The sequence below is a fragment of the Pleurodeles waltl genome, chromosome 4_2, assembly GCF_031143425.1.
Source record: "Pleurodeles waltl isolate 20211129_DDA chromosome 4_2, aPleWal1.hap1.20221129, whole genome shotgun sequence".
NCBI lineage: Eukaryota > Metazoa > Chordata > Amphibia > Caudata > Salamandridae > Pleurodeles > Pleurodeles waltl.
This window is the reverse complement of record NC_090443.1, coordinates 737,077,059-737,099,272: the sequence shown is the minus strand read 5'-3', so window position 1 is coordinate 737,099,272 and position 22,214 is coordinate 737,077,059.

Here is a 22,214-nt window from a genome sequence, read left to right as displayed (position 1 = left end):
CTACGCAAAAATCACCTCTGTTTTCTTTCAAAAAATTGGATGTGTCATCGTTGCGCTTTGGGGCGTTTCCTGTCACGGGCGCTAGGCCTACCCACACAAGTGAGGTATCATTTTTATCGGGAGACTTGGGGGAACGCTGGGTGGAAAGAAATTTGTGGCTCCTCTCAGATTCCAGAACTTTCTGCCACAGAAATGTGAGGAACATGTGTTTTTTTAGCCAAATTTTGAGGTTTGCAAAGGATTCTGGATAACAGAACCTGGTCCGAGCCCCACAAGTCACCCCATCTTGGATTCCCCTAGGTCTCTAGTTTTCAGAAATGCACAGGTTTGGTAGGTTTCCCTAGGTGCCGGCTGAGCTAGAGGCCAAAATCTACAGGTAGGCACTTCGCAAAAAACACCTCTGTTTTCTTTCAAAAATTTGGATGTGTCCACGTTGCACTTTGGGGCGTTTCCTGTCGCGGGCGCTAGGCCTACCCACACAAGTGAGGTATCATTTTTATCGGGAGACTTGGGGGAACGCTGGGTGGAAGAAAATGTGTGGCTCCTCTCAGATTCCAGAACTTTCTGCCACAGAAATGTGAGGAACATGTGTTTTTTTAGCCAAATTTTGAGGTTTGCAAAGGATTCTGGGTAACAGAACCTGGTCCGAGCCCCACAAGTCACCCCATCTTGGATTCCCCTAGGTCTCTAGTTTTCAGAAATTCACAGGTTTGGTAGGTTTTCCTAGGTGCCGGCTGAGCTAGAGGCCAAAATCTACAGGTAGGCACTTCGCAAAAAACACCTCTGTTTTCTTTCAAAAATGTGGATGTGTCCACGTTGCGCTTTGGGGCGTTTCCTGTCGCGGGCGCTAGGCCTACCCACACAAGTGAGGTATCTTTTTTATCGGGAGACTTGGGGGAACGCTGGGTGGAAGAAATTTGTGGCTCCTCTCAGATTCCAGAACTTTCTGCCACAGAAATGTGAGGAACATGTGTTTTTTTATCCAAAGTTTGAGGTTTGCAAAGGATTCTGGGTAACAGAACCTGGTCCGAACACCACAAGTCACCCCATCTTGGATTCCCCTAGGTCTGTAGTTTTCAGAAATGCACAGGTTTGGTAGGTTTCCCTAGGTGCCGGCTGAGCTAGAGGCCAAAATCTACAGGTAGGCACTTCGCAAAAATCACCTCTGTTTTCTTTCAAAAAATTGGATGTGTCCACGTTGCGCTTTGGGGCGTTTCCTGTCGCGGGCGCTAGGCCTACCCACACAAGTGAGGTATCATTTTTATCGGGAGACTTGGGGGAACGCTGGGTGGAAGGAAATTTGTGGCTCCTCTCAGATTCCAGAACTTTCTGCCACAGAAATGTGAGGAACATGTGATTTTTTAGCCAAATTTTGAGGTTTGCAAAGGATTCTGGGTAACAGAACCTGGTCCGAGCCCCACAAGTCACCCCATCTTGGATTCCCCTAGGTCTCTAGTTTTCAGAAATGCACAGGTTTGGTAGGTTTCCCTAGGTGCCGGCTGAGCTAGAGGCCAAAATCTACAGGTAGGCACTTCGCAAAAAACACCTCTGTTTTCTTTCAATAATTTGGATGTGTCATCGTTGCGCTTTGGGGCGTTTCCTGTCGCGGGCGCTAGGCCTACCCACACAAGTGAGGTATCATTTTTATCGGGAGACTTGGGGGAACGCTGGGTGGAGGGAAATTTGTGGCTCCTCTCAAATTCCAGAACTTTCTGCCACAGAAATGTGAGGAACATGTGATTTTTTAGCCAAATTTTGAGGTTTGCAAAGGATTCTGGATAACAGAACCTGGTCCGAGCCCCACAAGTCACCCCATCTTGTGCCGGCTGAGCTAGAGGCCAAAATCTACAGGTAGGCACTACGCAAAAATCACCTCTGTTTTCTTTCAAAAAATTGGATGTGTCATCGTTGCGCTTTGGGGCGTTTCCTGTCACGGGCGCTAGGCCTACCCACACAAGTGAGGTATCATTTTTATCGGGAGACTTGGGGGAACGCTGGGTGGAAGGAAATTTGTGGCTCCTCTCAGATTCCAGAACTTTCTGCCACAGAAATGTGAGGAACATGTGTTTTTTTAGCCAAATTTTGAGGTTTGCGAAGGATTCTGGATAACAGAACCTGGTCCGAGCCCCACAAGTCACCCCATCTTGGATTCCCCTAGGTCTCTAGTTTTCAGAAATGCACAGGTTTGGTAGGTTTCCCTAGGTGCCGGCTGAGCTAGAGGCCAAAATCTACAGGTAGGCACTTCGCAAAAAACACCTCTGTTTTCTTTCAAAAATTTGGATGTGTCCACGTTGCACTTTGGGGCGTTTCCTGTCGCGGGCGCTAGGCCTACCCACACAAGTGAGGTATCATTTTTATCGGGAGACTTGGGGGAACGCTGGGTGGAAGAAAATGTGTGGCTCCTCTCAGATTCCAGAACTTTCTGCCACAGAAATGTGAGGAACATGTGTTTTTTTAGCCAAATTTTGAGGTTTGCAAAGGATTCTGGGTAACAGAACCTGGTCCGAGCCCCACAAGTCACCCCATCTTGGATTCCCCTAGGTCTCTAGTTTTCAGAAATTCACAGGTTTGGTAGGTTTCCCTAGGTGCCGGCTGAGCTAGAGGCCAAAATCTACAGGTAGGCACTTCGCAAAAAACACCTCTGTTTTCTTTCAAAAATGTGGATGTGTCCACGTTGCGCTTTGGGGCGTTTCCTGTCGCGGGCGCTAGGCCTACCCACACAAGTGAGGTATCTTTTTTATCGGGAGACTTGGGGGAACGCTGGGTGGAAGAAATTTGTGGCTCCTCTCAGATTCCAGAACTTTCTGCCACAGAAATGTGAGGAACATGTGTTTTTTTATCCAAAGTTTGAGGTTTGCAAAGGATTCTGGGTAACAGAACCTGGTCCGAACACCACAAGTCACCCCATCTTGGATTCCCCTAGGTCTCTAGTTTTCAGAAATGCAAAGGTTTGGTAGGTTTCCCTAGGTGCCGGCTGAGCTAGAGGCCAAAATCTACAGGTAGGCACTTCGCAAAAATCACCTCTGTTTTCTTTCAAAAAATTGGATGTGTCCACGTTGCGCTTTGGGGCGTTTCCTGTCGCGGGCGCTAGGCCTTCCCACACAAGTGAGGTATCATTTTTATCGGGAGACTTGGGGGAACGCTGGGTGGAAGGAAATTTGTGGCTCCTCTCAGATTCCAGAACTTTCTGCCACAGAAATGTGAGGAACATGTGATTTTTTAGCCAAATTTTGAGGTTTGCAAAGGATTCTGGGTAACAGAACCTGGTCCGAGCCCCACAAGTCACCCCATCTTGGATTCCCCTAGGTCTCTAGTTTTCAGAAATGCACAGGTTTGGTAGGTTTCCCTAGGTGCCGGCTGAGCTAGAGGCCAAAATCTACAGGTAGGCACTTCGCAAAAAACACCTCTGTTTTCTTTCAATAATTTGGATGTGTCATCGTTGCGCTTTGGGGCGTTTCCTGTCGCGGGCGCTAGGCCTACCCACACAAGTGAGGTATCATTTTTATCGGGAGACTTGGGGGAACGCTGGGTGGAGGGAAATTTGTGGCTCCTCTCAAATTCCAGAACTTTCTGCCACAGAAATGTGAGGAACATGTGATTTTTTAGCCAAATTTTGAGGTTTGCAAAGGATTCTGGATAACAGAACCTGGTCCGAGCCCCACAAGTCACCCCATCTTGGATTCCCCTAGGTCTCTAGTTTTCAGAAATGCACAGGTCTGGTAGGTTTCCGTAGGTGCCGGCTGAGCTAGTGGCCAAAATCTACAGGTAGGCACTTCGCAAAAAACACCTCTGTTTTCTTTCAATAATTTGGATGTGTCCACGTTGCGCTTTGGGGCGTTTCCTGTCGCGGGCGCTAGGCCTACCCACACAAGTGAGGTATCATTTTTATCGGGAGACTTGGGGGAACGCTGGGTGGAAGGAAATTTGTGGCTCCTCTCAGATTCCAGAACTTTCTGCCACAGAAATGTGAGGAACATGTGTTTTTTTAGCCAAATGTTGAGGTTTGCATAGGATTCTGGGTAACAGAACCTGGTCCGAGCCCCACAAGTCACCCCATCTTGGATTCCCCTAGGTCTCTAGTTTTCAGAAATGCACAGGTTTGGTAGGTTTCCCTAGGTGCCGGCTGAGCTAGAGGCCAAAATCTACAGGTAGGCACTTCGCAAAAATCACCTCTGTTTTCTTTCAAAAAATTGGATGTGTCATCGTTGCGCTTTGGGGCATTTCCTGTCGCGGGCGCTAGGTCTACCCACACAAGTGAGGTATCATTTTTATCGGGAGACTTGGGGGAACGCTGGGTGGAAGGAAATTTGTGGCTCCTCTCAGATTCCAGAACTTTCTGCCACAGAAATGTGAGGAACATGTGTTTTTTTAGCCAAATTTTGAGGTTTGCAAAGGATTCTGGATAACAGAACCTGGTCCGAGCCCCACAAGTCACCCCATCTTGGGTTCCCCTAGGTCTCTAGTTTTCAGAAATGCACAGGTTTGGTAGGTTTCCCTAGGTGCCGGCTGAGCTAGAGGCCAAAATCTACAGGTAGGCCCTTCGCACAAAACACCTCTGTTTTCTTTCAAAAATTTGGATGTGTCCACGTTGCGCTTTGGGGCGTTTCCTGTCGCGGCGCTAGGCCTACCCACACAAGTGAGGTATCATTTTTATCGGGAGACTTGGAGGAACGCTGGGTGGAAGAACATTTGTGGCTCCTCTCAGATTCCAGAACTTTCTGCCACAGAAATGTGAGGAACATGTGTTTTTTTAGCCAAATGTTGAGGTTTGCAAAGGATTCTGGGTAACAGAACCTGGTCCGAGCCCCACAAGTCACCCCATCTTGGATTCCCCTAGGTCTCTAGTTTTCAGAAATGCACAGGTTTGGTAGGTTTCCCTAGGTGCCGGCTGAGCTAGAGGCCAAAATCTACAGGTAGACACTTCGCAAAAATCACCTCTGTTTTCTTTCAAAAAATTGGATGTGTCCACGTTGCGCTTTGAGGCGTTTCCTGTCGCGGGCGCTAGGCCTACCCACACAAGTGAGGTATCATTTTTATCGGGAGACTTGGGGGAACGCTGGGTGGAAGGAAATTTGTGGCTCCTCTCAGATTCCAGAACTTTCTGCCACAGAATTTGAGGAACATGTGTTTTTTAAGCCAAATTTTGAGGTTTGCAAAGGATTCTGGGTAACAGAACCTGGTCCGAGCCCCACAAGTCACCCCATCTTGGATTCCCCTAGGTCTCTAGTTTTCAGAAATGCACAGGTTTGGTAGGTTTCCCTAGGTGCCGGCTGAGCTAGAGGCCAAAATCTACAGGTAGACACTTCGCAAAAAACACCTCTGTTTTCTTTCAATAATTTGGATGTGTCCACGTTGCGCTTTGGGGCGTTTCCTGTCGCGGGCGCTAGGCCTACCCACACAAGTAAGGTATCATTTTTATCGGGAGACTTGGGGGAACGCTGGGTGGAAGGAAATTTGTGGCTCCTCTCAGATTCCAGAACTTTCTGCCACAGAAATGTGAGGAACATGTGTTTTTTTAGCCAAATGTTGAGGTTTGCATAGGATTCTGGGTAACAGAAACTGGCCCGAGCCCCACAAGTCACCCCATCTTGGATTCCCCTAGGTCTCTAGTTTTCAGAAATGCACAGGTTTGGTAGGTTTCCCTAGGTGCCGGCTGAGCTAGAGGCCAAAATCTTCAGGTATGCACTTCGCAAAAATCACCTCTGTTTTCTTTCAAAAAATTGGATGTGTCATCGTTGCGCTTTGGGGCGTTTCCTGTCGCGGGCGCTAGGCCTACCCACACAAGTGAGGTATCATTTCTATCGGGAGACTTGGGGGAACGCTGGGTGGAAGGAAATTTGTGGCTCCTCTCAGATTCCAGAACTTTCTGCCACAGAAATGTGAGGAACATGTGTTTTTTTAGCCAAATATTGAGGTTTGCAAAGGATTCTGGGTAACAGAACCTGGTCCGAGCCCCACAAGTCACCCCATCTTGGATTCCCCTAGGTCTCTAGTTTTCAGAAATGCACAGGTTTGGTAGGTTTCCCTAGGTGCCGGCTGATCTAGAGGCCAAAATCTACAGGTAGGCACTTCGCAAAAAACACGTCTGTTTTCTTTAAAAAATTTGGGTGTGTCCACGTTGCGCTTTGGGGCGTTTCCTGTCGCGGGCGCTAGGCCTACCCACACAAGTGAGGTATCATTTTTATCGGGAGACTTGGGGGAACGCTGGGTGGAAGGAAATTTGTGGCTCCTCTCAGATTCCAGAACTTTCTGCCACAGAAATGTGAGGAACATGTGTTTTTTTAGCCAAATTTTGACGTTTGCAAAGGATTCTGGGTAACAGAAACTGGTGCGAGCTCCACAAGTCACCCCATCTTGGATTCCCCTAGGTCTCTAGTTTTTAGAAATGCACAGGTTTGGTAGGTTTCCCTAGGTGCTGGCTGAGCTAGAGGCCAAAATCTACAGGTAGGCACTTTGCAAAAATCACCTCTCTTTTCTTTCAAAAAATTGGATGTGTCCACGATGCTCTTTGGGGCGTTTCCTGTCGCGGGCGCTACGCCTACCCACACAAGTGAGGTATCATTTTTATCAGGAGACTTGGGGGAACGCTGGGTGGAAGGAAATTTGTTGCTCCTCTCAGATTCCAGAACTTTCTGCCACAGAAATGTGAGGAACATGTGTTTTTTTAGCCAAATTTTGAGGTTTGCAAAGGATTCTGGGTAACAGAACCTGGTCCGAGCCCCACAAGTCACCCCATCTTGGATTCCCCTAGGTCTCTAGTTTTTAGAAATGCACAGGTTTGGTAGGTTTCCCTAGGTGCTGGCTGAGCTAGAGGCCAAAATCTACAGGTAGGCACTTCGCAAAAATCACCTCTGTTTTCTTTCAAAAAATTGGATGTGTCCACGATGCGCTTTGGGGCGTTTCCTGTCGCGGGCGCTACGCCTACCCACACAAGTGAGGTATAATTTTTATCAGGAGACTTGGGGGAATGCTTGGTGGAAGGAAATTTGTTGCTCCTCTCAGATTCCAGAACTTTCTGCCACAGAAATGTGAGGAACATGTGTTTTTTTAGCCAAATTTTGAGGTTTGCAAAGGATTCTGGGTAACAGAACCTGGTCCGAGCCCCACAAGTCACCCCATCTTGGATTCCCCTAGGTCTCTAGTTTTCAGAAATTCACAGGTTTGGTAGGTTTCCCTAGGTGCCGGCTGAGCTAGAGGCCAAAATCTACAGGTAGGCACTTCGCAAAAATCACCTCTGTTTTCTTTCAAAAAATTGGATGTGTCCACGTTGCGCTTTGGGGCGTTTCCTGTCGCGGGCGCTAGGCCTACCCACACAAGTGAGGTATCATTTTTATCGGGAGACTTGGGGGAACGCTGGGTGGAAGGAAATTTGTGGCTCCTCTCAGATTCCAGAACTTTCTGCCACAGAAATGTGAGGAACATGTGTTTTTTTAGCCAAATTTTGAGGTTTGCAAAGGATTCTGGGTAACAGAACCTGGTCCGAGCCCCACAAGTCACCCCATCTTGGATTCCCCTAGGTCTCTAGTTTTCAGAAATGCACAGGTTTGGTAGGTTTCCCTAGGTGCCGGCTGAGCTAGAGGCCAAAATCTACAGGTAGGCACTTCGCAAAAAACACCTCTGTTTTCTTTCAATAATTTGGATGTGTCATCGTTGCGCTTTGGGGCGTTTCCTGTCGCGGGCGCTAGGCCTACCCACACAAGTGAGGTATCATTTTTATCGGGAGACTTGGGGGAACGCTGGGTGGAGGGAAATTTGTGGCTCCTCTCAGATTCCAGAACTTTCTGCCACAGAAATGTGAGGAACATGTGTTTTTTTAGCCAAATTTTGAGGTTTGCAAAGGATTCTGGATAACAGAACCTGGTCCGAGCCCCACAAGTCACCCCATCTTGGATTCCCCTAGGTCTCTAGTTTTCAGAAATGCACAGGTCTGGTAGGTTTCCCTAGGTGCCGGCTGAGCTAGTGGCCAAAATCTACAGGTAGGCACTTCGCAAAAAACACCTCTGTTTTCTTTCAAAAAATTGGATGTGTCATCGTTGCGCTTTGGGGCGTTTCCTGTCACGGGCGCTAGGCCTACCCACACAAGTGAGGTATCATTTTTATCGGGAGACTTGGGGGAACGCTGGGTGGAAGGAAATTTGTGGCTCCTCTCAGATTCCAGAACTTTCTGCCACAGAAATGTGAGGAACATGTGTTTTTTTAGCCAAATTTTGAGGTTTGCAAAGGATTCTGGGTAACAGAACCTGGTCCGAGCCCCACAAGTCACCCCATCTTGGATTCCCCTAGGTCTCTAGTTTTCAGAAATGCACAGGTTTGGTAGGTTTCCCTAGGTGCCGGCTGAGCTAGAGGCCAAAATCTACAGGTAGACACTTCGCAAAAAACACCTCTGTTTTCTTTCAATAATTTGGATGTGTCCACGTTGCGCTTTGGGGCGTTTCCTGTCGCGGGCGCTAGGCCTACCCACACAAGTAAGGTATCATTTTTATCGGGAGACTTGGGGGAACGCTGGGTGGAAGGAAATTTGTGGCTCCTCTCAGATTCCAGAACTTTCTGCCACAGAAATGTGAGGAACATGTGTTTTTTTAGCCAAATGTTGAGGTTTGCATAGGATTCTGGGTAACAGAAACTGGCCCGAGCCCCACAAGTCACCCCATCTTGGATTCCCCTAGGTCTCTAGTTTTCAGAAATGCACAGGTTTGGTAGGTTTCCCTAGGTGCCGGCTGAGCTAGAGGCCAAAATCTTCAGGTATGCACTTCGCAAAAATCACCTCTGTTTTCTTTCAAAAAATTGGATGTGTCATCGTTGCGCTTTGGGGCGTTTCCTGTCGCGGGCGCTAGGCCTACCCACACAAGTGAGGTATCATTTCTATCGGGAGACTTGGGGGAACGCTGGGTGGAAGGAAATTTGTGGCTCCTCTCAGATTCCAGAACTTTCTGCCACAGAAATGTGAGGAACATGTGTTTTTTTAGCCAAATATTGAGGTTTGCAAAGGATTCTGGGTAACAGAACCTGGTCCGAGCCCCACAAGTCACCCCATCTTGGATTTCCCTAGGTCTCTAGTTTTCAGAAATGCACAGGTTTGGTAGGTTTCCCTAGGTGCCGGCTGATCTAGAGGCCAAAATCTACAGGTAGGCACTTCGCAAAAAACACGTCTGTTTTCTTTAAAAAATTTGGGTGTGTCCACGTTGCGCTTTGGGGCGTTTCCTGTCGCGGGCGCTAGGCCTACCCACACAAGTGAGGTATCATTTTTATCGGGAGACTTGGGGGAACGCTGGGTGGAAGGAAATTTGTGGCTCCTCTCAGATTCCAGAACTTTCTGCCACAGAAATGTGAGGAACATGTGTTTTTTTAGCCAAATTTTGACGTTTGCAAAGGATTCTGGGTAACAGAAACTGGTGCGAGCTCCACAAGTCACCCCATCTTGGATTCCCCTAGGTCTCTAGTTTTTAGAAATGCACAGGTTTGGTAGGTTTCCCTAGGTGCTGGCTGAGCTAGAGGCCAAAATCTACAGGTAGGCACTTTGCAAAAATCACCTCTCTTTTCTTTCAAAAAATTGGATGTGTCCACGATGCTCTTTGGGGCGTTTCCTGTCGCGGGCGCTACGCCTACCCACACAAGTGAGGTATCATTTTTATCAGGAGACTTGGGGGAACGCTGGGTGGAAGGAAATTTGTTGCTCCTCTCAGATTCCAGAACTTTCTGCCACAGAAATGTGAGGAACATGTGTTTTTTTAGCCAAATTTTGAGGTTTGCAAAGGATTCTGGGTAACAGAACCTGGTCCGAGCCCCACAAGTCACCCCATCTTGGATTCCCCTAGGTCTCTAGTTTTTAGAAATGCACAGGTTTGGTAGGTTTCCCTAGGTGCTGGCTGAGCTAGAGGCCAAAATCTACAGGTAGGCACTTCGCAAAAAACACCTCTGTTTTCTTTCAATAATTTGGATGTGTCATCGTTGCGCTTTGGGGCGTTTCCTGTCGCGGGCGCTAGGCCTACCCACACAAGTGAGGTATCATTTTTATCGGGAGACTTGGGGGAACGCTGGGTGGAGGGAAATTTGTGGCTCCTCTCAGATTCCAGAACTTTCTGCCACAGAAATGTGAGGAACATGTGTTTTTTTAGCCAAATTTTGACGTTTGCAAAGGATTCTGGGTAACAGAAACTGGTGCGAGCTCCACAAGTCACCCCATCTTGGATTCCCCTAGGTCTCTAGTTTTTAGAAATGCACAGGTTTGGTAGGTTTCCCTAGGTGCTGGCTGAGCTAGAGGCCAAAATCTACAGGTAGGCACTTTGCAAAAATCACCTCTCTTTTCTTTCAAAAAATTGGATGTGTCCACGATGCTCTTTGGGGCGTTTCCTGTCGCGGGCGCTACGCCTACCCACACAAGTGAGGTATCATTTTTATCAGGAGACTTGGGGGAACGCTGGGTGGAAGGAAATTTGTTGCTCCTCTCAGATTCCAGAACTTTCTGCCACAGAAATGTGAGGAACATGTGTTTTTTTAGCCAAATTTTGAGGTTTGCAAAGGATTCTGGGTAACAGAACCTGGTCCGAGCCCCACAAGTCACCCCATCTTGGATTCCCCTAGGTCTCTAGTTTTTAGAAATGCACAGGTTTGGTAGGTTTCCCTAGGTGCTGGCTGAGCTAGAGGCCAAAATCTACAGGTAGGCACTTCGCAAAAATCACCTCTGTTTTCTTTCAAAAAATTGGATGTGTCCACGATGCGCTTTGGGGCGTTTCCTGTCGCGGGCGCTACGCCTACCCACACAAGTGAGGTATAATTTTTATCAGGAGACTTGGGGGAATGCTTGGTGGAAGGAAATTTGTTGCTCCTCTCAGATTCCAGAACTTTCTGCCACAGAAATGTGAGGAACATGTGTTTTTTTAGCCAAATTTTGAGGTTTGCAAAGGATTCTGGGTAACAGAACCTGGTCCGAGCCCCACAAGTCACCCCATCTTGGATTCCCCTAGGTCTCTAGTTTTCAGAAATTCACAGGTTTGGTAGGTTTCCCTAGGTGCCGGCTGAGCTAGAGGCCAAAATCTACAGGTAGGCACTTCGCAAAAATCACCTCTGTTTTCTTTCAAAAAATTGGATGTGTCCACGTTGCGCTTTGGGGCGTTTCCTGTCGCGGGCGCTAGGCCTACCCACACAAGTGAGGTATCATTTTTATCGGGAGACTTGGGGGAACGCTGGGTGGAAGGAAATTTGTGGCTCCTCTCAGATTCCAGAACTTTCTGCCACAGAAATGTGAGGAACATGTGATTTTTTAGCCAAATTTTGAGGTTTGCAAAGGATTCTGGGTAACAGAACCTGGTCCGAGCCCCACAAGTCACCCCATCTTGGATTCCCCTAGGTCTCTAGTTTTCAGAAATGCACAGGTTTGGTAGGTTTCCCTAGGTGCCGGCTGAGCTAGAGGCCAAAATCTACAGGTAGGCACTTCGCAAAAAACACCTCTGTTTTCTTTCAATAATTTGGATGTGTCATCGTTGCGCTTTGGGGCGTTTCCTGTCGCGGGCGCTAGGCCTACCCACACAAGTGAGGTATCATTTTTATCGGGAGACTTGGGGGAACGCTGGGTGGAGGGAAATTTGTGGCTCCTCTCAGATTCCAGAACTTTCTGCCACAGAAATGTGAGGAACATGTGTTTTTTTAGCCAAATTTTGAGGTTTGCAAAGGATTCTGGATAACAGAACCTGGTCCGAGCCCCACAAGTCACCCCATCTTGGATTCCCCTAGGTCTCTAGTTTTCAGAAATGCACAGGTCTGGTAGGTTTCCCTAGGTGCCGGCTGAGCTAGTGGCCAAAATCTACAGGTAGGCACTTCGCAAAAAACACCTCTGTTTTCTTTCAAAAAATTGGATGTGTCATCGTTGCGCTTTGGGGCGTTTCCTGTCACGGGCGCTAGGCCTACCCACACAAGTGAGGTATCATTTTTATCGGGAGACTTGGGGGAACGCTGGGTGGAAGGAAATTTGTGGCTCCTCTCAGATTCCAGAACTTTCTGCCACAGAAATGTGAGGAACATGTGTTTTTTTAGCCAAATTTTGAGGTTTGCAAAGGATTCTGGGTAACAGAACCTGGTCCGAGCCCCACAAGTCACCCCATCTTGGATTCCCCTAGGTCTCTAGTTTTCAGAAATGCACAGGTTTGGTAGGTTTCCCTAGGTGCCGGCTGAGCTAGAGGCCAAAATCTACAGGTAGACACTTCGCAAAAAACACCTCTGTTTTCTTTCAATAATTTGGATGTGTCCACGTTGCGCTTTGGGGCGTTTCCTGTCGCGGGCGCTAGGCCTACCCACACAAGTAAGGTATCATTTTTATCGGGAGACTTGGGGGAACGCTGGGTGGAAGGAAATTTGTGGCTCCTCTCAGATTCCAGAACTTTCTGCCACAGAAATGTGAGGAACATGTGTTTTTTTAGCCAAATGTTGAGGTTTGCATAGGATTCTGGGTAACAGAAACTGGCCCGAGCCCCACAAGTCACCCCATCTTGGATTCCCCTAGGTCTCTAGTTTTCAGAAATGCACAGGTTTGGTAGGTTTCCCTAGGTGCCGGCTGAGCTAGAGGCCAAAATCTTCAGGTATGCACTTCGCAAAAATCACCTCTGTTTTCTTTCAAAAAATTGGATGTGTCATCGTTGCGCTTTGGGGCGTTTCCTGTCGCGGGCGCTAGGCCTACCCACACAAGTGAGGTATCATTTCTATCGGGAGACTTGGGGGAACGCTGGGTGGAAGGAAATTTGTGGCTCCTCTCAGATTCCAGAACTTTCTGCCACAGAAATGTGAGGAACATGTGTTTTTTTAGCCAAATATTGAGGTTTGCAAAGGATTCTGGGTAACAGAACCTGGTCCGAGCCCCACAAGTCACCCCATCTTGGATTTCCCTAGGTCTCTAGTTTTCAGAAATGCACAGGTTTGGTAGGTTTCCCTAGGTGCCGGCTGATCTAGAGGCCAAAATCTACAGGTAGGCACTTCGCAAAAAACACGTCTGTTTTCTTTAAAAAATTTGGGTGTGTCCACGTTGCGCTTTGGGGCGTTTCCTGTCGCGGGCGCTAGGCCTACCCACACAAGTGAGGTATCATTTTTATCGGGAGACTTGGGGGAACGCTGGGTGGAAGGAAATTTGTGGCTCCTCTCAGATTCCAGAACTTTCTGCCACAGAAATGTGAGGAACATGTGTTTTTTTAGCCAAATTTTGACGTTTGCAAAGGATTCTGGGTAACAGAAACTGGTGCGAGCTCCACAAGTCACCCCATCTTGGATTCCCCTAGGTCTCTAGTTTTTAGAAATGCACAGGTTTGGTAGGTTTCCCTAGGTGCTGGCTGAGCTAGAGGCCAAAATCTACAGGTAGGCACTTTGCAAAAATCACCTCTCTTTTCTTTCAAAAAATTGGATGTGTCCACGATGCTCTTTGGGGCGTTTCCTGTCGCGGGCGCTACGCCTACCCACACAAGTGAGGTATCATTTTTATCAGGAGACTTGGGGGAACGCTGGGTGGAAGGAAATTTGTTGCTCCTCTCAGATTCCAGAACTTTCTGCCACAGAAATGTGAGGAACATGTGTTTTTTTAGCCAAATTTTGAGGTTTGCAAAGGATTCTGGGTAACAGAACCTGGTCCGAGCCCCACAAGTCACCCCATCTTGGATTCCCCTAGGTCTCTAGTTTTTAGAAATGCACAGGTTTGGTAGGTTTCCCTAGGTGCTGGCTGAGCTAGAGGCCAAAATCTACAGGTAGGCACTTCGCAAAAAACACCTCTGTTTTCTTTCAATAATTTGGATGTGTCATCGTTGCGCTTTGGGGCGTTTCCTGTCGCGGGCGCTAGGCCTACCCACACAAGTGAGGTATCATTTTTATCGGGAGACTTGGGGGAACGCTGGGTGGAGGGAAATTTGTGGCTCCTCTCAGATTCCAGAACTTTCTGCCACAGAAATGTGAGGAACATGTGTTTTTTTAGCCAAATTTTGAGGTTTGCAAAGGATTCTGGGTAACAGAACCTGGTCCGAGCCCCACAAGTCACCCCATCTTGGATTCCCCTAGGTCTCTAGTTTTTAGAAATGCACAGGTTTGGTAGGTTTCCCTAGGTGCTGGCTGAGCTAGAGGCCAAAATCTACAGGTAGGCACTTCGCAAAAATCACCTCTGTTTTCTTTCAAAAAATTGGATGTGTCCACGATGCGCTTTGGGGCGTTTCCTGTCGCGGGCGCTACGCCTACCCACACAAGTGAGGTATAATTTTTATCAGGAGACTTGGGGGAATGCTTGGTGGAAGGAAATTTGTTGCTCCTCTCAGATTCCAGAACTTTCTGCCACAGAAATGTGAGGAACATGTGATTTTTTAGCCAAATTTTGAGGTTTGCAAAGGATTCTGGGTAACAGAACCTGGTCCGAGCCCCACAAGTCACCCCATCTTGGATTCCCCTAGGTCTCTAGTTTTCAGAAATTCACAGGTTTGGTAGGTTTCCCTAGGTGCCGGCTGAGCTAGAGGCCAAAATCTACAGGTAGGCACTTCGCAAAAATCACCTCTGTTTTCTTTCAAAAAATTGGATGTGTCCACGTTGCGCTTTGGGGCGTTTCCTGTCGCGGGCGCTAGGCCTACCCACACAAGTGAGGTATCATTTTTATCGGGAGACTTGGGGGAACGCTGGGTGGAGGGAAATTTGTGGCTCCTCTCAGATTCCAGAACTTTCTGCCACAGAAATGTGAGGAACATGTGATTTTTTAGCCAAATTTTGAGGTTTGCAAAGGATTCTGGGTAACAGAACCTGGTCCGAGCCCCACAAGTCACCCCATCTTGGATTCCCCTAGGTCTCTAGTTTTCAGAAATGCACAGGTTTGGTAGGTTTCCCTAGGTGCCGGCTGAGCTAGAGGCCAAAATCTACAGGTAGGCACTTCGCAAAAAACACCTCTGTTTTCTTTCAATAATTTGGATGTGTCATCGTTGCGCTTTGGGGCGTTTCCTGTCGCGGGCGCTAGGCCTACCCACACAAGTGAGGTATCATTTTTATCGGGAGACTTGGGGGAACGCTGGGTGGAGGGAAATTTGTGGCTCCTCTCAGATTCCAGAACTTTCTGCCACAGAAATGTGAGGAACATGTGTTTTTTTAGCCAAATTTTGAGGTTTGCAAAGGATTCTGGATAACAGAACCTGGTCCGAGCCCCACAAGTCACCCCATCTTGGATTCCCCTAGGTCTCTAGTTTTCAGAAATGCACAGGTCTGGTAGGTTTCCCTAGGTGCCGGCTGAGCTAGTGGCCAAAATCTACAGGTAGGCACTTCGCAAAAAACACCTCTGTTTTCTTTCAAAAAATTGGATGTGTCATCGTTGCGCTTTGGGGCGTTTCCTGTCACGGGCGCTAGGCCTACCCACACAAGTGAGGTATCATTTTTATCGGGAGACTTGGGGGAACGCTGGGTGGAAGGAAATTTGTGGCTCCTCTCAGATTCCAGAACTTTCTGCCACAGAAATGTGAGGAACATGTGTTTTTTTAGCCAAATTTTGAGGTTTGCAAAGGATTCTGGGTAACAGAACCTGGTCCGAGCCCCACAAGTCACCCCATCTTGGATTCCCCTAGGTCTCTAGTTTTCAGAAATGCACAGGTTTGGTAGGTTTCCCTAGGTGCCGGCTGATCTAGAGGCCAAAATCTACAGGTAGGCACTTCGCAAAAAACACCTCTGTTTTCTTTCAAAAATTTGGATGTGTCCACGTTGCGCTTTGGGGCGTTTCCTGTCGCGGGCGCTAGGCCTACCCACACAAGTGAGGTATCATTTTTATCGGGAGACTTGGGGGAACGCTGGGTGGAAGGAAATTTGTGGCTCCTCTCAGATTCCAGAACTTTCTGCCACAGAAATGTGAGGAACATGTGTTTTTTTAGCCAAATTTTGAGGTTTGCAAAGGATTCTGGGTAACAGAACCTGGTCCGAGCCCCACAAGTCACCCCATCTTGGATTCCCCTAGGTCTCTAGTTTTTAGAAATGCACAGGTTTGGTAGGTTTCCCTAGGTGCTGGCTGAGCTAGAGGCCAAAATCTACAGGTAGGCACTTCGCAAAAATCACCTCTGTTTTCTTTCAAAAAATTGGATGTGTCCACGATGCGCTTTGGGGCGTTTCCTGTCGCGGGCGCTACGCCTACCCACACAAGTGAGGTATAATTTTTATCAGGAGACTTGGGGGAATGCTTGGTGGAAGGAAATTTGTTGCTCCTCTCAGATTCCAGAACTTTCTGCCACAGAAATGTGAGGAACATGTGTTTTTTTAGCCAAATTTTGAGGTTTGCAAAGGATTCTGGGTAACAGAACCTGGTCCGAGCCCCACAAGTCACCCCATCTTGGATTCCCCTAGGTCTCTAGTTTTCAGAAATTCACAGGTTTGGTAGGTTTCCCTAGGTGCCGGCTGAGCTAGAGGCCAAAATCTACAGGTAGGCACTTCGCAAAAATCACCTCTGTTTTCTTTCAAAAAATTGGATGTGTCCACGTTGCGCTTTGGGGCGTTTCCTGTCGCGGGCGCTAGGCCTACCCACACAAGTGAGGTATCATTTTTATCGGGAGACTTGGGGGAACGCTGGGTGGAAGGAAATTTGTGGCTCCTCTCAGATTCCAGAACTTTCTGCCACAGAAATGTGAGGAACATGTGATTTTTTAGCCAAATTTTGAGGTTTGCAAAGGATTCTGGGTAACAGAACCTGGTCCGAGCCCCACAAGTCACCCCATCTTGGATTCCCCTAGGTCTCTAGTTTTCAGAAATGCACAGGTTTGGTAGGTTTCCCTAGGTGCCGGCTGAGCTAGAGGCCAAAATCTACAGGTAGGCACTTCGCAAAAAACACCTCTGTTTTCTTTCAATAATTTGGATGTGTCATCGTTGCGCTTTGGGGCGTTTCCTGTCGCGGGCGCTAGGCCTACCCACACAAGTGAGGTATCATTTTTATCGGGAGACTTGGGGGAACGCTGGGTGGAGGGAAATTTGTGGCTCCTCTCAGATTCCAGAACTTTCTGCCACAGAAATGTGAGGAACATGTGTTTTTTTAGCCAAATTTTGAGGTTTGCAAAGGATTCTGGATAACAGAACCTGGTCCGAGCCCCACAAGTCACCCCATCTTGGATTCCCCTAGGTCTCTAGTTTTCAGAAATGCACAGGTCTGGTAGGTTTCCCTAGGTGCCGGCTGAGCTAGTGGCCAAAATCTACAGGTAGGCACTTCGCAAAAAACACCTCTGTTTTCTTTCAAAAAATTGGATGTGTCATCGTTGCGCTTTGGGGCGTTTCCTGTCACGGGCGCTAGGCCTACCCACACAAGTGAGGTATCATTTTTATCGGGAGACTTGGGGGAACGCTGGGTGGAAGGAAATTTGTGGCTCCTCTCAGATTCCAGAACTTTCTGCCACAGAAATGTGAGGAACATGTGTTTTTTTAGCCAAATTTTGAGGTTTGCAAAGGATTCTGGGTAACAGAACCTGGTCCGAGCCCCACAAGTCACCCCATCTTGGATTCCCCTAGGTCTCTAGTTTTTAGAAATGCACAGGTTTGGTAGGTTTCCCTAGGTGCCGGCTGAGCTAGAGGCCAAAATCTACAGGTAGGCACTTCGCAAAAATCACCTCTGTTTTCTTTCAAAAAATTGGATGTGTCCACGATGCGCTTTGGGGCGTTTCCTGTCGCGGGCGCTACGCCTACCCACACAAGTGAGGTATAATTTTTATCAGGAGACTTGGGGGAATGCTTGGTGGAAGGAAATTTGTTGCTCCTCTCAGATTCCAGAACTTTCTGCCACAGAAATGTGAGGAACATGTGTTTTTTTAGCCAAATTTTGAGGTTTGCAAAGGATTCTGGGTAACAGAACCTGGTCCGAGCCCCACAAGTCACCCCATCTTGGATTCCCCTAGGTCTCTAGTTTTCAGAAATTCACAGGTTTGGTAGGTTTCCCTAGGTGCCGGCTGAGCTAGAGGCCAAAATCTACAGGTAGGCACTTCGCAAAAATCACCTCTGTTTTCTTTCAAAAAATTGGATGTGTCCACGTTGCGCTTTGGGGCGTTTCCTGTCGCGGGCGCTAGGCCTACCCACACAAGTGAGGTATCATTTTTATCGGGAGACTTGGGGGAACGCTGGGTGGAAGGAAATTTGTGGCTCCTCTCAGATTCCAGAACTTTCTGCCACAGAAATGTGAGGAACATGTGATTTTTTAGCCAAATTTTGAGGTTTGCAAAGGATTCTGGGTAACAGAACCTGGTCCGAGCCCCACAAGTCACCCCATCTTGGATTCCCCTAGGTCTCTAGTTTTCAGAAATGCACAGGTTTGGTAGGTTTCCCTAGGTGCCGGCTGAGCTAGAGGCCAAAATCTTCAGGTATGCACTTCGCAAAAATCACCTCTGTTTTCTTTCAAAAAATTGGATGTGTCATCGTTGCGCTTTGGGGCGTTTCCTGTCGCGGGCGCTAGGCCTACCCACACAAGTGAGGTATCATTTCTATCGGGAGACTTGGGGGAACGCTGGGTGGAAGGAAATTTGTGGCTCCTCTCAGATTCCAGAACTTTCTGCCACAGAAATGTGAGGAACATGTGTTTTTTTAGCCAAATATTGAGGTTTGCAAAGGATTCTGGGTAACAGAACCTGGTCCGAGCCCCACAAGTCACCCCATCTTGGATTCCCCTAGGTCTCTAGTTTTCAGAAATGCACAGGTTTGGTAGGTTTCCCTAGGTGCCGGCTGATCTAGAGGCCAAAATCTACAGGTAGGCACTTCGCAAAAAACACGTCTGTTTTCTTTAAAAAATTTGGGTGTGTCCACGTTGCGCTTTGGGGCGTTTCCTGTCGCGGGCGCTAGGCCTACCCACACAAGTGAGGTATCATTTTTATCGGGAGACTTGGGGGAACGCTGGGTGGAAGGAAATTTGTGGCTCCTCTCAGATTCCAGAACTTTCTGCCACAGAAATGTGAGGAACATGTGTTTTTTTAGCCAAATTTTGACGTTTGCAAAGGATTCTGGGTAACAGAAACTGGTGCGAGCTCCACAAGTCACCCCATCTTGGATTCCCCTAGGTCTCTAGTTTTTAGAAATGCACAGGTTTGGTAGGTTTCCCTAGGTGCTGGCTGAGCTAGAGGCCAAAATCTACAGGTAGGCACTTTGCAAAAATCACCTCTCTTTTCTTTCAAAAAATTGGATGTGTCCACGATGCTCTTTGGGGCGTTTCCTGTCGCGGGCGCTACGCCTACCCACACAAGTGAGGTATCATTTTTATCAGGAGACTTGGGGGAACGCTGGGTGGAAGGAAATTTGTTGCTCCTCTCAGATTCCAGAACTTTCTGCCACAGAAATGTGAGGAACATGTGTTTTTTTAGCCAAATTTTGAGGTTTGCAAAGGATTCTGGGTAACAGAACCTGGTCCGAGCCCCACAAGTCACCCCATCTTGGATTCCCCTAGGTCTCTAGTTTTTAGAAATGCACAGGTTTGGTAGGTTTCCCTAGGTGCTGGCTGAGCTAGAGGCCAAAATCTACAGGTAGGCACTTCGCAAAAATCACCTCTGTTTTCTTTCAAAAAATTGGATGTGTCCACGATGCGCTTTGGGGCGTTTCCTGTCGCGGGCGCTACGCCTACCCACACAAGTGAGGTATAATTTTTATCAGGAGACTTGGGGGAATGCTTGGTGGAAGGAAATTTGTTGCTCCTCTCAGATTCCAGAACTTTCTGCCACAGAAATGTGAGGAACATGTGTTTTTTTAGCCAAATTTTGAGGTTTGCAAAGGATTCTGGGTAACAGAACCTGGTCCGAGCCCCACAAGTCACCCCATCTTGGATTCCCCTAGGTCTCTAGTTTTCAGAAATTCACAGGTTTGGTAGGTTTCCCTAGGTGCCGGCTGAGCTAGAGGCCAAAATCTACAGGTAGGCACTTCGCAAAAATCACCTCTGTTTTCTTTCAAAAAATTGGATGTGTCCACGTTGCGCTTTGGGGCGTTTCCTGTCGCGGGCGCTAGGCCTACCCACACAAGTGAGGTATCATTTTTATCGGGAGACTTGGGGGAACGCTGGGTGGAAGGAAATTTGTGGCTCCTCTCAGATTCCAGAACTTTCTGCCACAGAAATGTGAGGAACATGTGATTTTTTAGCCAAATTTTGAGGTTTGCAAAGGATTCTGGGTAACAGAACCTGGTCCGAGCCCCACAAGTCACCCCATCTTGGATTCCCCTAGGTCTCTAGTTTTCAGAAATGCACAGGTTTGGTAGGTTTCCCTAGGTGCCGGCTGAGCTAGAGGCCAAAATCTACAGGTAGGCACTTCGCAAAAAACACCTCTGTTTTCTTTCAATCATTTGGATGTGTCATCGTTGCGCTTTGGGGCGTTTCCTGTCGCGGGCGCTAGGCCTACCCACACAAGTGAGGTATCATTTTTATCGGGAGACTTGGGGGAACGCTGGGTGGAGGGAAATTTGTGGCTCCTCTCAGATTCCAGAACTTTCTGCCACAGAAATGTGAGGAACATGTGTTTTTTTAGCCAAATTTTGAGGTTTGCAAAGGATTCTGGATAACAGAACCTGGTCCGAGCCCCACAAGTCACCCCATCTTGGATTCCCCTAGGTCTCTAGTTTTCAGAAATGCACAGGTCTGGTAGGTTTCCCTAGGTGCCGGCTGAGCTAGTGGCCAAAATCTACAGGTAGGCACTTCGCAAAAAACACCTCTGTTTTCTTTCAAAAAATTGGATGTGTCATCGTTGCGCTTTGGGGCGTTTCCTGTCACGGGCGCTAGGCCTACCCACACAAGTGAGGTATCATTTTTATCGGGAGACTTGGGGGAACGCTGGGTGGAAGGAAATTTGTGGCTCCTCTCAGATTCCAGAACTTTCTGCCACAGAAATGTGAGGAACATGTGTTTTTTTAGCCAAATTTTGAGGTTTGCAAAGGATTCTGGGTAACAGAACCTGGTCCGAGCCCCACAAGTCACCCCATCTTGGATTCCCCTAGGTCTCTAGTTTTCAGAAATGCACAGGTTTGGTAGGTTTCCCTAGGTGCCGGCTGATCTAGAGGCCAAAATCTACAGGTAGGCACTTCGCAAAAATCACCTCTGTTTTCTTTCAAAAAATTGGATGTGTCCACGTTGCGCTTTGGGGCGTTTCCTGTCGCGGGCGCTAGGCCTACCCACACAAGTGAGGTATCATTTTTATCGGGAGACTTGGGGGAACGCTGGGTGGAAGGAAATTTGTGGCTCCTCTCAGATTCCAGAACTTTCTGCCACAGAAATGTGAGGAACATGTGTTTTTTTAGCCAAATTTTGACGTTTGCAAAGGATTCTGGGTAACAGAACCTGGTCCGAGCCCCACAAGTCACCCCATCTTGGATTCCCCTAGGTCTCTAGTTTTCAGAAATTCACAGGTTTGGTAGGTTTCCCTAGGTGCCGGCTGAGCTAGAGGCCAAAATCTACAGGTAGGCACTTCGCAAAAATCACCTCTGTTTTCTTTCAAAAAATTGGATGTGTCCACGTTGCGCTTTGGGGCGTTTCCTGTCGCGGGCGCTAGGCCTACCCACACAAGTGAGGTATCATTTTTATCAGGAGACTTGGGGGAACGCTGGGTGGAAGGAAATTTGTGGCTCCTCTCAGATTCCAGAACTTTCTGCCACAGAAATGTGAGGAACATGTGATTTTTTAGCCAAATTTTGAGGTTTGCAAAGGATTCTGGGTAACAGAACCTGGTCCGAGCCCCACAAGTCACCCCATCTTGGATTCCCCTAGGTCTCTAGTTTTCAGAAATGCACAGGTTTGGTAGGTTTCCCTAGGTGCCGGCTGAGCTAGAGGCCAAAATCTACAGGTAGGCACTTCGCAAAAAACACCTCTGTTTTCTTTCAATAATTTGGATGTGTCATCGTTGCGCTTTGGGGCGTTTCCTGTCGCGGGCGCTAGGCCTACCCACACAAGTGAGGTATCATTTTTATCGGGAGACTTGGGGGAACGCTGGGTGGAGGGAAATTTGTGGCTCCTCTCAGATTCCAGAACTTTCTGCCACAGAAATGTGAGGAACATGTGTTTTTTTAGCCAAATTTTGAGGTTTGCAAAGGATTCTGGATAACAGAACCTGGTCCGAGCCCCACAAGTCACCCCATCTTGGATTCCCCTAGGTCTCTAGTTTTCAGAAATGCACAGGTCTGGTAGGTTTCCCTAGGTGCCGGCTGAGCTAGTGGCCAAAATCTACAGGTAGGCACTTCGCAAAAAACACCTCTGTTTTCTTTCAAAAAATTGGATGTGTCATCGTTGCGCTTTG